Here is a 17,597-nt window from a genome sequence, read left to right as displayed (position 1 = left end):
AGATTTATTAAAGTAGATACAGACAAGTGTACCATAAATCCTGCATTGAAAAAGTTAGTTTGTACTGGCTAGGGTGACCAGATACATACATTCAAAAAAAGAGGACAGAGCATGTCAAAAAAGGAGGACAAAGCCATAAAAAGGAGGACACCCCAAATAATCACAACACATTTGCCATTACTCTTAATTTAATCAATGTACAAAAAATCAAACCAACCTTTTGCTCAGATACTTTTCAATAATTTTCTCTTACCTTTAAGCAAATCAAGAATCTCGTAATCTATTCTATAACACCTGACAATCATAAGTAAACTTTATTCAGAAAGGCTAATCGGGACTGGGCCTACAGTTTAAAGTGGGATTCGAACCACTACGTGCCTCCAATCTATAATTTGAAGCACAGAATTTTGCTCCTTTTCAATTCTTGGAATTTAGAATCAAATATTCCCGTTAGTGAATGCAAACGTAACAAGTAAGCTTTGCTTAACTTATTAAATAAAAACTTATTGAAATTTTTAGGTGGTTTAGATTGGGACAAGAAATATGATTTCGTGCCACGAATATTTCTAGCACTCTTTTGACAGCATGGAAAAGTGACAGCCACTTGACATTACCTCATATTCAATTCTTTCCATCCTTGAAAGCTGGATATTTTCTTGCAAGTTCATTGTTGCATTTACACTTTTGCTTTGTTATTTCATAAAAGTAAATATTACATAATAATCAAAATTCTCACTTAAAATTTTGTATCATGTATGTGAGACTCAAAAAGGAACTGCACAGACTACATGCGTTCCAGCAGTCTGGAAGGTGCTCAGAGAGCGAAGCAACGAGTTAAAATAATACTGATGACTTATTCGGTCAAAGTGACCATGGTTCAGCTCCCAGATGATCGGTGAGCATTGTTCGAATACTTATGGAGAATTCACATCGAAGAGACATGGTGCACGCAACATGCAGCAAGAGATACTTGTTTCTTTACTCAGTTCGCATGATGATACCGATATAATTGCATTAATCAGTTTATTAGTCACGTAACAAGAGACATTGTTACATGTAAATCGCATTGTAGAATTTTTGCAAGCTTTTGAAACTCTGGAGAGGCATGCATGTTGTGCATGAGAAAAATGAGAAATAATATGCACTGACCTCAAACTGTATACGCTAGACTTTCCAGCCTGAATAAAGCGAATACCTAAACACTAGAGAAATGGTTCTCAACCTTCGTGAAACCATGACCCGATATTCTTTTTAAGTCAATGCCCTTAGCCCAAGAATTTTCCTCGTAAATACCTTTCCAGTATTTAAGATTTTATGCATGAATTAACATTTACCTATGAAATTAAATATTGATAAATAAATTCTGGCATAATCATAAAGAGTAATAATAGTTTGATTACGTGTAGGATTGTTGACAAATATAAAAATATGGATGATGAAGTGGTAATGTTGTCTCCTTGTAATTAAGTGATCCCAGGTTTGGTAACTGGTGGAGGCACATAGTAGCATGGGTCCGTCCCACTTTAAACTGTAGTCAAGTCCTGATAAGTATATTTGTGCATAAAATGGACTTAAGAAACAAAAACTCCCGAAATGGACTTAAGAAACGAAAATTCCCAACTCAAATATAAAATTGGGATTTTGATAGTTGTCAACCACTTTCAGCAGAAGCTTTCGCAGGTCAATATAGTTGACAAGAGCATGGTGTCAGGTCGTGGCCCTGAGACCGAGTGACACATAAGCGACGTGCGACATGTGCAGCTTGCAGTGTTTCTTTGGTTCGAAAGGTTGCATCGACTACTGAAGGTTCGCTTCCAAGCGACACACGTTGCATGTCGCATGTCACGTGCTTCTTTGGTGTGAATTCTCCCTTAACGTGCCCCAAGTTATATGCTTTACACGTAAAATAACAAATGGTGATCGTTATGTGTGGAAGCATTCTCTATGCAGCACATTTACTATGATCGATGGATCGAAAAAGGAGGACATTTACAGATTTCAAAAAAATCTGCCCGGACACCAGACACACACACAAAAAGGAGAACATGTCCAGATAAAAGAGGACGTCTGGTCACCCTAGTACTGACAGTGGTACTCAAACTCTGTTACATTATGAAGTAAAATATTATCACACATGACCTGTTTTCAAAAGCAAACCATTATAACTAAGCATTGTGTCTGTATCCCATGCATATGATATAATGGCACCAAACGTTACATGGGTAACATTTATCAAACTCTGAATCAGAAATTTGCCACAGCGTTCATTATTCCCTGCAGGAAGGTTCTCTAAAAGTAGTTTAATGATGGAAAGTTAAGTTGGAAGAGCATGAACTCAGTTTAATCCATGGCCCAAACTGGGAATGTTTTAAGATGAAGTGATCCCTATCTTTCATAGAAAGACAATTTCTCTCTATGGCAAAAGCAATCAATGCCACTTTTCTCCATAACAATTGGACTTGCAACCCTCAAATTTTATGGGGTGTTATTCAAAAGTGTATTTCATATTCATGTGAATTCAAATCAGGCCCTGTGCGAATCATACCAGCGAGGCCCTTATATCTTGAAAAGTAAAGTAAAATTCTACACTCAAACCTCCCCCCTTGTGTGTATGTAAGTGATATCTATTTTTTTCTGTCAGATGACATATTACAGACGTCAGTATTCTATGGAAATGGGATCATGCTAGCAGAGAGGATGAAAACCCCAGAGATTATCCCATTCGCTTAATTTATGCATTGCTGTTTATCATCATAGGCGTAACTTGGCGTGGGCAAGGGGGCTGTGGCCAAATCTCCACGTTTATTAAAATGTATACATATGTCTTGGAATGCTAAACCTTTAATATAAAGGGTGTCTCAAAAATATGGGACATTTTGAAATTGAAAATAAAAGAAGATGAACTTTGAAGCAAGTGTCTTCATGGAGACGAATAGTACAGGGTATGCAATTTATCGTAAACATGTTATTAATTCACAAGACGACCTTCATATTTTGAAGATGACAGCAGGAAGATGACTACCGTTTGTGCCTAGACATTCCTGAAGTGTGACAGGTTCTTTTTTTTTTTTTGGTGGGGGCTACCTAAAGATAAAGGTGTATGAACATCGACCGGCAACAATTGCAGAACTAAAGACATGAATCCGTGACGAAATCGACCAGATTCCTGTGGACATTCCCAGACGACTTCAGGAATGTGATCATCTTTTATTTTCCATTTCAAAATGTCCCATATTTTTGAGACACTCTTTACTTAGAAATCTGAGGTTCATGTTCGACCCCAAGTTACACACTGCTGATTGTTACATTAAAGACTTGTTAAGTTTCATTTAAGATATTTATAACCTGAGGGCCATCCTTTCCTGTTAGCAGCGTACTAAAGATCTTGTCGTCCTCAGACAGGAAAAATGCTAATACCGTAGTAACCATGACTATGATATATGGCCATAAGCATACAGCATAAAAAAAAAGCTTTTTTGAGGGCTAGAGTCAAAATGAACATCAAGGAACAAACTGTTATCAAGGAAAGTTCATCCCATTGACGTCCTCTGCAAGCTGTGAAAGTTTGCCCGCAATGTCTTTGTTATTTACAGTCTCTTTTGTGTCACTTTTGGCTAATCACGGTGATTAGGATGAATACCAAGACGAAATTGATGAAGTGACACCCATGCCCAAGTTGAGATTCGAACCCGGGAGCCCTGGTGTTGTAGCACGCTGTACTAACCACTCTGCGAGGGAGGTGGGCAACTCTGTATGTGTGTGTTACGCAGTCTTCACACATTGGTATTGTAAAATATGAACATTTCGTATGGTTTACGAAAGTATTGTAGCAGAAATTTCCTTTAGAAAACATGTAGAAACAATAAAGGCAAAAATCGTATATTTCATACTTACGATCTCTCATATTTTGTGTATCAAAGCCTTCAGTCACGTTATCGAAGTCAAATTTTCACAAGTGGTGACTGTGGTGAGTGTTTTTAAAAAGACATGTTGGTTCTCAAATCAAAGCCGCCCGCAGGAGTCTTTCTGAGGGGGCAGCAGTGATCAGTGGGAGGAACATGGGGTGACGACATCAGCCCCAGTTAAGAGAATTCTCATAAAGCATTCCACACTACTATAATTTGCGCCCCCACCCACTGCATTTTATTAATGTTGATCCATGTACACATCCCCAAACTGGTGTTTCCAGATATCTCAGATTTCTATCCATACGGTATATCTATATCAATATAAACATCTAGATGATGTCCAGCCCATGTTTCCAACATATATTGATGATGGTTTCAAATCCAAAGTAAGGCATAGGTATGTGTTTCTTCTATTATTCATCATCAGCATTGCTGCGATTAAGCAAAGTGGCAGAAAAGCAGCATAAAGTAACTAAAACAGAAATAAAAACATACACTAACGTCCACCATTTCCAAAAATGATCCACAAACATCCATTGCATATACTTTCTGGACATCCCTTCAATATATTTTTAATTAATTGTGTGTTTTATAACTTCTTATGTAATCAATAAAAAAATGTTTCTGGGAATAGTGTTCCATGAAAATAGATGAGAATGCAATGAAGAACCCATGTAAAATAATGAATAGGTTTATACAGGAATGGTGTTGAAATAGAAGGGAACTGCTTCTACTCTACCCCTGGTAGCATCTGTGCACAGAGCAGGCAAATATTAACATGTTCTTTGCAACAGAATCTGAGCAAGTTGATGCCACCTTCTTTATATTTGATGCTGTTACTCTACTGAAGGTTATACTTGCAGCAAAGTCTGGCAGTTGTTACAAATAACTTAACTCTTCTTGTTTCGTAAAACACCCTACATGGGCAGAAGAAGGTTCAGGCATTCATTAGCACCCAGCACTACTCCCCTTTCCTCTCATGCTGTCCTGCCAAAATATTCAAGAAAGGGCAAACACCAGCCGCTAGAAAAGACCTCCCCCCCTCCCTGCCATGTAAAGGGTTGTGGTCAATCACATCTGTTGCCAAACTTACTATAATTAAACCAAAGTATCAAACCTTATGTGCTACAAAGAATTTGAATGTACTATGAAGTACACCTTTGAATCATGTCCCATAAAAATGTGAAGATTGCAAGTCTAATAACCTGTGGCACAACAGCTCTTGAGGGCAAAGGCTTACCAATCGTTAGAAAAAAAGTGGAATTGATTGTTTTGACAATACAAGTAAATGGAGAAAACTCGTCTATGAAAGTGAGGAGAGAGAGAGAGAGAGAGTTGCACTAGGGTAAAAGGCATCACTTCACTTAAGCCTTCATGTCCATATCCATCATGATATTTTGCTGCACATGGAGACTTGATACAATTTTCAAGTTCCAAAATTAAAATAAAATAATGGGGACAATTGCAAAGAAAAATTATTCATACATACATAAAGATGTTTATGATGGTTTTTAAGTAACAACTAGAATAATACTAGTTGATAAGAATGAAACAGACCTGCAAAATAGAGATAGTACGCAAGTAGTGATGGTCAGCAATAAAGAAAAATAATTCAGGCACTGGTAATTCAAAACAAAAAGGTAGAGTTTCATGAAAGTAATAGAACCATTTAACAATATACAATGATAAACTTACTTTTCATTTTTCCGCGTAAATTTCTTTCGCGATTGATCTTGCCACCCATCTGGTGGCTTCGTCAGGAGTGTACTGTCTTGCTCGGCAGAAAGTAAAAGGACTGCGTCAACTAGCGCTGCTACGAGCACGAAATCGACCGCGAAATAAATTTATGTGGAAAAATTAAAAGCAAGTTTATCAGAGTTAATTACCTATCTCCGCGTAACCGCCAAACGGATATCTTTAGATAAAATATACAATGTATTAATGTAAGCAAAGTTTCCCATTAACCTCTACTCCCACGATGATACCATATGGTATCATCAGAGTAAGGTCGTACTGGCCCAATGATACCATATGGTATCATGGTGCTGATTACTAAATGAATGTGCTTTTTGGACCTTCATACTCTTATGTTTGGGTGGAAACTCTGACACAGGTCTGGGAAATTCACATTGATGACCAACCTCCCCCCTCTCCGCAATATATTTATGCCACATTTCCGAACAGAGTTTCACATTTTGGCTCATTATTCAACTTGTATGGCACCCAGGAACATGAAGCATGTTTCATTCTCTTTGGAAATGTCCATTCTTTGAAGAGAATAGTAAAGTTTGCGCCCTCTCCCCAAAATAGTGGGGGAAGAAGGGGGCAAACTCCAGATTTTTATGTTTTTTCCATTGAAATTCGGGGGTCATGTCCCCCAAGCCCCCTTCCTCGGTCGGGGGTTCTAAATTGTACAGGGTTGCATGCGCTGATGTTTTAGCTGCAAAACAAAAGTCATCCGAAGTAGATTGGTCCCATAGTGCCCGAGTTATAACAATTTTCCTCCAAAGAGTGTTCGAATTTAAAATTCCCACCGAGAATGGGGGTACTTTCGTAAACCTGCTCGGGAGTCTAAAGGTTAATCACCTTAAACATAATTTAGAAGTCGAATTTTGAAGATCTGATTCCATATACGTAAATGTGGGCAAACAAAGTGAAATTAAAATATCCAAACTTCATCCACACAAATTTCAAATATACAAAAATATGTGTTCTCAAAAATATACACAATCAATAAAATTTACAATCAACAGTTCTAACTTACAAGTTTAGTATACAACACATTTAAGGTGGTGGTTACATAGACATATTTATTTTTTTTAAATTTATATAGAAAAATAATAACAGGGTTATCTCTACAAATACAAGCTGGAAGTTCAAAGTGAATCATTAGTTTTAAAAAATTATGAACAAAATTAATAGGAAAATACAACACTGGATTACAGCAATGCAGTGCAAAATTCACAAAGTGCATGTGAACTACACACATACAAATAATGCTGAAAGCAAAATGGAGAAAATGTTTATAGGATGATACAGTTATAAATTAGTAAGTTTACAAGCTGTAGATTAAAAAAGAAATGGCATCAGCTGCAGTGGGGGTTTTGTGCTTGAGGTGCCCAAAATCAAGCCTGGAAATTGAAAAATTTTATAATGAGGAATGTCGAGAAGTGATATGGCATTTAATTGTAAATTCAATAATAAAAGTACTTGTTAAGATTAATGATTTTTTACTTCTGACCATATAAACGATCAAAAATTAAAAGGACTACCTGATACATAAATTCAGTCATCTTGGTAAGTGAACGCATTGACTGCTCAACTCATAATCTTGCCACTCAAACGTCAAGGTTTGAATCCTGGCAAGGACAAGCATGTCCCTTCATCAATTTATCACCTCATCATGCATCAAAAGTAACATAAGAAATATACCAACACAAAATAAGATCATGATAAGTATATAGTAAACCAAAAGCTTTCACTATGCTGAGTAGCACATCATAGAGGTGTAGATAACATGCATCCCTTATCAAACCAGTCCATGGAAATGTTATAATCAACCCAATGATCTTTCTGCCCTTGCCCAATTCCAGTCACTCCGTAGGAGATGGGGTAGAGCAGACTTCTGTATCAGAGTGGCGAGAGTAATGTGCTACAAAGCCAGAGACCCTAGATTTGAACCCTGGTCAGGCATGTATATGTCACTGTTCGTCCCTTCACCTATCACCCAAAAGGGAGAAAGTGACATCAAATCACCAAAAATAGAACACCGAGTAGATGCAGTAGCCAGTAAAAGTTCAAATGATTTAAAAAAACACTTAAAAGTTTATTAAGTATTTATGAAAACAAAGTGAAAGTGAGTCACTGAAAAAAAAGAATTTCAGAACACTATCCTTGCTGGCAACAAACAAATATATTAAAATAGCCATTGGAAACTTTGGAAAACCCGTGCAAATAAATGGTGCTCCAACTTTCCTTAGTGCTTGTTATTGCATACCAGTTTATCCCTAAGTAAAGGTAAAGTTCCTCATGCAAATGTGGGTGTAGGGTTCCACACATTCTTGATCTCAGCCATTTCTTGGAGGTAATGCGATAAGCACCATGCTCCAGCTGCCTCTAACTTTAAAGTTTTGAGTGCATCGACACATGGCCATCGTCCACCCTTCAAAATTTACAAGGAAAAAGCCTCGTCTAACACCCTTAGCTAAAAGTTTAAAAAGGATTATAAAGAGCCTCCTGAGAAAGGTTAAAAGTGCAAGGTTGTAAAGGGACTTGCACAGGACACACACTTAATAAGGAGAAACTAAAAACTTCCTCAGAAAACAGTTTAAGAGGCCTGCTCTTCGCAAAAAGCTAAACACATTTGTTAGAACATTGTCATCATCTCCCAACATGGGAAGGTTACAATTCTGTCTGAAGGAAATTAAAATTGACGCATTCGAGAAGGGTGTGTCAAACATTTAAATCGACATATATTGTAGACATGGCACAGCTCTTGCAGCAAATGAAGACGTGCGAGATGGCTGTGTCCAATTTGAAGCAGTTAAAATGATTCCTTCTCGGAAGGTGGGACTGTACTAGAAATGTGATGCACCAATGGTAGGCTTGATAGGATGAAGCTTGTTCCTCATCACATCATCCCACCCTTCCAGCCAATGAAAACCTTTTTGCAGATCCCTAGATGACAGAAGGTGAACAAAAACATTGCCTTCTGTCAGATTTGGAAGCAGCATTGGTTGCTTCATTCCCCTTTATGCCTACGTGACTGGGGACCTCACAGAAGTGGGCCTAATGACTGGCAGATAAGGAAACGAGCTATTGAAGGATATGCTGCATTGCAGGATGCCTTGGAGTCAGAGATTAAAGACTTTGGAGCACACTTGATCGAATCAGTGCAAATAAGAATTTTTCGAAAGTGAAAATGTCACCCAAGTCCAGGTCCTTTAGGACTACATGCACTTCTGTCAAGTGTATGGAAAAGGCAGGATGTAATGTGTAATTGCAACTTTCAGAGTTTACAACAAAGATGCAACAAACTGATTTGATTTACTTCGACACATCCATATAGAAGGCAGTAAACTTGAGGTACTGGGGCCCAGTGGCGTGCACAAGGGGGGGTTGGTGGGGGTTATAACCCCCCCTTTGGCCCAGTATTACTTAAAAAAGAACGTCAAGGTAGAAAAATATAGCAACATGAAAGCTGACTACCAGAAATGGTGTACAAAACCCCTCCCTTTCGAAAATCTTGGGCACGCCACTGCTGGGGCCAAAGTTCTAAAAACCTCTGCAGGTATTCAACCATTGGTGTTTCTGCCTTTGGGAGGGTAGGTAGACTTTTGAATTAAAGGTGCAGGAAATTCTCAAGTGGGGAGAGACAGAATAAGTGGAAGGATTCAAAGATAAAAAATGATAAAAATACAAATAAAATACTGCAGCCAACTTAAGAATAGTTTTGGTTATAATAAATAATAATAATAAAGCAGCATGCTGAACAAAACTTAATATATAATATTGAGAATAAATATTTGGACTAAGGGTACATGCATACATGTGCTAAATTAAAATCTGACAGAAAAAAAACAACATATGCACAGCACATGGTAGTGTTACACACTGAAGCTTTGTGTGGCACCACAAAATTTTTGACAGATTAGGAAAACATAATTTTTGTGATTTTCTGAACAGTTTACACACAGCACTATTTCTCAGTTTCCTACAAAAATAATTTATATCCTTTTTCAGATGGGAGTGGTAAAATAATGAGCAAATTGGTTTCCAGTGTACATGCGAAATCACCACTAAAATATGTGCAGATTTATTCTTTTTGAAGTAAAGAATGCACTGGAATATCCTACATTAGGATTAGGAAAAACAACCTTAAAATGTTTATTAGTAAGAAATTGAAATTAAATTTAGGACACAAAATGAAATAGAAACTTAACTCCCATTTCACTTTCCAACATTCCTCATCAAAAACATTCACTATTAACACAGGTGAATATCTTGAAATGTGCAACTGTGAACCAAACAATCAACTATGGCTTTCCTTTTTTACAAGGTGGTCGCTTTAAATACTTATCTGATCGATTTCCTTTAACTTCTGGCCATATAAGAGAATGTCTTTTAGTTTTAAAATTCCTGTCTACCTGAAAATGAGCAAATACACGCACAAACTGACACTATCTCATTCTAGTGAAGTTTGTACATAACAGAAAATAATGCTTCTACATTATATACTTAGATGTAATTTCACTCAAAAATTAAGATACTATCTTGACTTTTTTAAATATATTTCAGAATTACTTTTCCAATTTAAAACTTGTGAAAAGAAACTTACAATGATACATGCAAGAAATCTTTGCAGACTGAACATGTTTGCTTAAGGCACACAGCTATTGGGAGATACAAAGTTTCCCCCCCTTTTTCTTATGATGCTCTTCGGTTTGTATTGATTTAATAGCAGTACAATTTCCATAGATGTTGCTCTTTTTCTGCCAAGAGTTCAAAGAATACATATTTTTTTTGTCTAGTGCACCCTGTCCTCTTATCCCTTTTCCTATTATCTCTCCAAGTGACAGGGTAATTACAATGAAAATAAAACATCAGATTTTACTGCATTTTTAAAACATGTCTATTCTTATTACTCTCTAAGTGAATCACAACAACAAATTGTCCAGAAGAACAGACGTTGAAGTCTTACAATTCAACTGAGATACACTTCTACATCTTACATAATCACTACAAGATCTACACATTTGTGACTTTTCTACCTCGGTTGGTAAAGATACCTCCCAAGACACCAATTGGGTCATTTCAGAATTTCTAAGATTTAAGAGAAAAGGGGGCGGGGGAAATCACATCTGAAAATTTGTACTTTATCTGTTAAAGGCTTAACCAGTGTATATTACCAGGATTTGTAACTGTAAGCAAAAAATAAAACAAAACAGGACAAAAACATAGATGTGTGTTGTGTTTGTTAAATCCTTATACTGCTTCCAACATAGGCTCCAACAACTGAAAATCAAAATGGTTCAATTAAGGAACACTTAACACCCCCAATAAAGCTGTAACTCCTTGATATAATTGTTACAAAACTTTGCTGTGGATAAAAAAAATCCAATCAATAATTACATTTTAGCATGTTTTTATGTCTTGTACAGGAGAATTAACTTTCAATCAATTACTTTCTATACAGAATAGTGAGCAGACAGGATTATGAATCCTTAGCACACATATAAGAGATATAGTCACTGATCACTAGACTTCAGAAATTCAAGCTAGTGCATATTTTGTGGACAGTATATTAAAAACAATTAACTTAATCTTATGTACTTAATATTTATGTTTCTTTCAATTTGTGCATCTAATTACAAATGTTGTGCATTTTCTGCATAAAACAAAGAATGAAACAACCTTCTATCTCTTGAAAAGAGAATAAAGGAGTTGAAACTAGTGAAAGGATAAAAAATTACAAACTTAATGGACCAAAAGGAAAACATACCAATTTAATAACAGCCTAGCGATAGATCAGCATTTGAAAGTGAAACTGGAATTGCATATTTTGTTAAAATTATTATCTGGCATCCAACAATCCAATAGCAAGTCATGACACACCTTTTACTGAACGAAAAACTATTTTTATGAGGACAAGACAGTGTGTGTTTATTGTACTAAAAATCAAAATTATTGGAAAGTAAGTTTTCGAATCCGGCTCTGGTCGGAATTTATTCGGCCTACGTATAGGGCCGGTGGCAACCCACCATCGTGAGGAAATTGGGGAGCTCCGAGTGAGTGAGCGTAATCCGGTCACGGAGACCTACTATAACGGCTGGGGATACGTCGGGCCGACCCCCCGACTATTCCAATACCGGTTGAAGATCTCCACGCTTAGAGGTGACGAATGAAAGCGTGGGAGGGAGACCGGCAGTCGGTAGGTACGCCTAGGCCCTTCATGGGCTGTTGCGCGACGGATTAAGTGATTTAACACTACACGTAAATTTAGTGTTGCAGGGCTCTAATTGCACTGCAAACAAATGTGATTTGGTAACACAACATCGTGAATAACATTGATTGATTTATTTCATTTAGCTTTTCTGCTACTTTTGGCAATTGCAAAGATGAGGATGAATGATCATATGATGAAATTGATAAAGGGGCTTTCACAAAGTACACCCATGCCAAAGGCAGGATTCGAACCTGGGACCCCTAGCATCATAGTCCAGTGTATTAACAACTCCGTCACAGAGGCTGGCAACACAGAAGAAAATATGTAAATTTTTAATAATTTACAAAAAAAAGCTAATGCTCAAGAAACCTTTCATAATTGGGCTACTTTGCGAGTTCAATACTGTAATAGTTAATCTTTACAGGCCAGGCCAGGAAAAAGTTTGTTACAAATGTTTACTCTTAATTGGGAGCAAGGACACCAAATACACCCTGCACTTTCCCAACGGCAGTGGTATCGTCGTCGCCTTGTAATCAAAGGTCTCAGGTTCGATACCCAGTGGAGGCACATTGCACAGTGGTTCGGATTCCACTTTAAACTGTAGGCCCAGCCCCGATTAACCTTTGTGGATAAAGTGAACTTAAAACTTCAATTCAACAACCAAATACACCCAGCTGGTGTATCCCATTGCCTTTACTATCATCTCACCAGATCTTTGTCTACAGATAGTGTTAAGATAAATAAAAATCCTAGCAAAAAGGAGGGCAGTATGACTGTACTATTTCATTGCGCTTTATAGTATTTATCAAAAACAGTGTTAAACACATTTAAAGCTTTTTTACACATCTTGTTCTTATCTCTCATCCCTGAAGGATCAAGGTTGATGCAAAAATTAAGACTTCCAGCAAAAAAAGTGTATGTTATGACTTTGTCTCGGTTGTTTTTAATATGTTGATAACATGCAGACTGACATTTCACATTGTTTCTATGCAATCATATTTAATTACTTCATCAGTAAAAAGTAGTGAAATCAATAATATGTAAGATAAACTATCAACATTGATATCCACTACAGAAAATATACTTCCTGTAAATAAACATTGCTGAAAAATTATCATACAATGCATGGGTGCACCGAAGAAGGAGGTTTTGAGAGGGTCATCATGTTATCACTGTTTTTGGAACAGCTGTAACGTTTTTATATCCACATATCACAAACGCTACATATTGGGAAAATTTCACGTAAAATATTAGTTTAATTTTCCGCCATCAGAGGCCGTTCATCCTCGATGGCTCAGTGACCAGTGCTGCCTCTTGCGGCAGACTTGGTACAAGCGCTGAGGACGTAAAACACCTCGGTAGTTGCTTCAACGACTTCTGAATCGACGGGAACGCGAAGGTCAAACTCCTTTTGCACAACTTAGCCAGCGAGAGACGTGGCCAGCGTGCTGCACCTACGGACGGAAGTTCTCCTAGTTTGCCTTTTAAGGAATGGGTCGATATCAAAGAGGACAAGGACTTAAATAGGGCAGCGGCCTTACGAGGACTCTGAGGCCGAAGCTTGTTTGGCGTAGGTACGTAAATTCTCTCTGCTGTGATAATGAACTTAACATCTTTGTGCCGAAGTTCCACGTCGTATTTCTCTTTAACCACGCGTAAGCATTGCGCATAAAACTTTTATTGCATTCTGGTTCTCCTCACCCTTTCTCACTTTTTTGTTGCGCGTCGCCTTTTGGACATCTTGAACGCTTTAAGTGAATTAATGAAAGATAATTATACGTCAAAATCAGTGGGAACAGAACAGATTGATTCTTACTTGATAGTAGGCTGGTAGTCACAAAGGGGCGTCGAGTTGAAGTCCTCGTCGCTAACGCTAAATTACGAACCTTCGTTTTGCCCCCCCCCTTTATTTATTGATTCGGGACGTTTGTTCCAATTGTACTTTTGCGCCCTTTTCCACGGTAGCATTAAGAATCAGGAGAATTGGGGGTAATGTTGTTAAAATGCAAAAACTTGTTAATGTAAAAGTAAAAACAGTGTGATGCAAAAGGAAAACTTGCTTGTAGCGAAAGTACGGGCTATGATGTATTGTAATTGTTAAATCTTTAATGTTTGAATGGGCCGAGGGAAAGGTCAGTATACTGAATACGTGTTGTTAATGAAGTGAATGGTTGAAGTCAATTAAATTTATACACGCTGGACGTGTTTTTTGGAATTTCGACGTGGACGCACGTCTTTGTGAAACTAGTATTGGGCTTATGTTGACCCTGTTGATATTGGGCAATTATTACCTGTTTGATTGTTGTTTTTTGAAATACATGATATTTGTGCAATGCAATACGTTGTCGATGATTGAATGTAGCAAATAGCAAAATTTGTCTTACCACAAAACTATTGTGCGCCAACAGATATAAACGCGCACGAGATACGCATCACGAGGCAACGATAGATCTGTACCAAAGGTACTATTGAGTAATATTGTATTTACATGAGGGCAAGACCAAAAGATAAGATTGGATGATATATAGTAATTGAGATTGTGAATGAATTCAACGGAGAAGGCACAGAGTGCTATTCGTTGACGGACCCTCTAATTTTGTGTGTGCATTATATACATATATATATAGGGTGTACATTTATTACAGGGCTTTGTCTCGCGCTTCTCGTCGACGCTGCTTGTAGACTCCTGCGTTGTCGTGCGAGAAGGGCGACACAAAAAAGGTATTTGTGATATATAGTGTGGGTTTTTGTTCTATCCTTGAAGTTGCGATCGTTGCACAGCCGCTTCCTCTTAAACATCTCGCGCGGTCGTGGCTTAACCCCACTATACCATTACACAGCACAACAGCAGTTATCAATCGATGCACCATTTTGTATGACATTCAATTCATCCTGCACCAAAGCTATGGTTTTGAGAATAGAACCACACCATTCTTTTTTTTCTTTTGTATGAGAGGCATGTTCCTGGCAACGCTGTTGAACCCTTTCCTCAATAGTCACCTTCTGAGGTCTGAATTATCCTGCGAGTTATGCAAATCATGGAAAATTGATTAATTCTGCTGTTAATATTTGAGAAGCAAAAATTGACTCCTTTGCACAGATATAAACTTAATACTCTGATAACTACATAAATGTGCTATTAGAAGTGAAATGTTAATTTTGTGCAATAAGTGTAGTTTCTATATAAAATTTAGGATTATATTCACAATTTTAAAACCAAAATGTCATTTCATATGATTTTTCACCGCTATAACACCAAAGTTTTATTTTATTTACCGCTTTAGAACCCAAAATTGACTTGTTTTTGTACTGAAATTTTGCTTTTTTATTTACCAAAAATGTGCCTCTATGTATTATTAACAGGCATATGTACTTCATTGTGACTCCTTGATCATTTACGTGAATTTTCCCTGAGATTTTGATGATTTTTTTTTTTTAAATTATTTCCAGGTTCTCCGGAACCCTGATATATTTTAACAGACTCTGATTTAACTCTCTATTAAATTGATTCATTGAGTGATTGAATTGGGGTTTTAAGTCCATTTTATGCACAGTAAGGCTAATAGGGACTGGACCTACAGTTTAAAGTGGGATCCAACTTATTATGTTCCTCTATGGCATAGGGAAGGCCCAACCCCATATTAAAGTTCCAGATCTTAAAGATCATTTAATAAAACTTTGCTGAGATGGAAGTGAAGAAACTTAACACACAGCACACAATTCTCTAGGATAAAACATTTGATCATAACACGTGTAACTTGATTTGCTACAAAATGATTGATTGATTTGGTTTATTTTACTTCAATTTTCTGCCACTTTTCGCTAACTGCAAAGGTGAGGATGTGTGATAATATGATGAAATTGGTGAAGGGACACTTGCAAAGAACACCCATGTCCAGGCTGGGATTCAAACCAGGAATCCCTAGTTGTGTAGCATGCTGTGACAACCACTCCCCTACGGACATTGGCTCCAGCAAAAAAAATATCTAGCACCTTCTGTAAAGTATCCAAAAATGTTAATTTGCTAAGACACCAAACTATATACAGCATTTGAATAACATTTTCATGGTAGTTTCAGTAAGTTCTTGTTTGATGTGATCAAGACATTACATCCAGATACATTACTGACACTTTAATTGTCTACAGGAACACATTTTCTGCACTGGGCAACATAAACGAAGACTGCCACTTGATGATGTGCAACTGAAGCACCAGTGGCATGACCAAGGCAGAAAAATATAGGACTATAAAAACATACAAAAGCTTCTACCATCTTTTAAGAACCTACTCACCTATAACAAAATTTCCACTAACTTTATTTCATCAGCTTTAATCTAGTTACTTATACATTCTTTGAAAGGTTCATTGCAACAACACAAAAGAAATAAATAAAAATTTTCAAGGTTGGGCATTTTACTTTATGCAAACCTGCAATAAGCACTTCACATAATATCAAAGACAATACGAAAATACATGGCATATATAAAAGAATGGTGCAATTTCGAAAGTTCATAATAATAAATAACAATTCTCACCTTACACAGGCACAACATACTCTGCCGATGGCGGCAACTGTCCAAATTTCTCATGCGTTACCAGCAGTTAGCACTTCATGCTTACTGCAGGGTGCCGGAGTCTGTTTCCAAGATGGCATCGCGGCAGGAGAAGGTTTTCTGTGTACTCTGTTTTGAGATGTCCAGATCTGTGATTACAGTGCAGCATGAGTTTCATGCACGGTTCAAAAAAGATGCACTGCACAAGAATAATATAACCAGGTGGTACCAACAGTTTATGGAAACTGGATACACGTGTAAAGGCAAGAGTAATGGTTGACCTCGTGTGTCTGATAACAACATTGAACATTGTGAGGCATTCCAGCGAAGTTCCCGCAAGTCAGCGGCTAGATCATGCAGGAAATTGGGCATGCCAAAAATGATGGTGTGGAAGGTGTTGTGTAAACAGCTATGTTTTAAACCGTACAAGATGCAATTTGAGACCCTTACACCAGCAGACAAAGTGAAAAAGTGCGACTCTTGCGAGGAGATGCAGTTGAAAATAGAGGAAGATAGTTTCGTAGAAAGACTGATATCCGATGAAGCTGCATTCCACATCAGTGGCAAGGTGAAGAGACAATGTCCATATCTGGGGAACCGAGCAACCACATGCACAGAGAGAGCACCAGCATGACTCTCCAAAGTCAATGTTTCCTATGCGGTGTCCAAAAAAGAAAGTTCACGGCCCTTTTTTCTTCACTGAAGCAACTGTGTCTGGTCACTCATTTTTGGACATGTTGGAAAACTAGTTGTTAGCCCAAATGAATACCAATTATGATGATTACATTCTACAACTGGACACAGCTCCTCCTCCCCCCACCCACATTTTCACAGAAATGTACAAACACTTCTCAATCATGTTCTTTCATGGTGCTGGATTGGATGTGCTGCAAATGGAGACAACCTTCTTCTTTATTTTGTTGGCTCACACTGCATATTTTTGCGACAACAACCTTCTCCCTTGGTCATCCCGTATGCCAGATCTAACTTTATGTGATTAAGGAGGGGGGGGGGTGTTCATTAAAAACAGCGTTGATGTACCACCATTGCCAACATCCATCCATGAACTTAGTGATTGGATAATGCATTCACTGCAGGCGATTACAGCTGACATGATAAACCGAGTCTGGGGTGAGTTTGATTACTGTATGGATGTGTGTGTCGTGTGACCCAGGGTGAACACATTGAAGG

The 17,597-nt window shown here is 37.6% G+C and overlaps 1 protein-coding gene across 3 annotated transcripts in view; it reads right to left on the bottom strand.

Annotated features, from left to right (window-relative positions):
• The window catches only part of LOC146003854 (beta-1,3-galactosyltransferase 1-like), an 87,996-nt gene that overhangs the window by 7,664 nt on the left and 62,735 nt on the right, over positions 1-17,597 (bottom strand). The gene's annotated exons all lie outside the window — the stretch shown is intronic.

The sequence above is a fragment of the Lepisma saccharinum genome, chromosome 1 (assembly GCF_977018435.1).
Source record: "Lepisma saccharinum chromosome 1, izLepSacc3.1, whole genome shotgun sequence".
Classification (NCBI taxonomy): Eukaryota; Metazoa; Arthropoda; class Insecta; order Zygentoma; family Lepismatidae; genus Lepisma; species Lepisma saccharinum.
The sequence above is the reverse complement of the archived record's forward strand: the minus strand, read 5'-3'. Positions and strand labels throughout refer to the sequence as shown.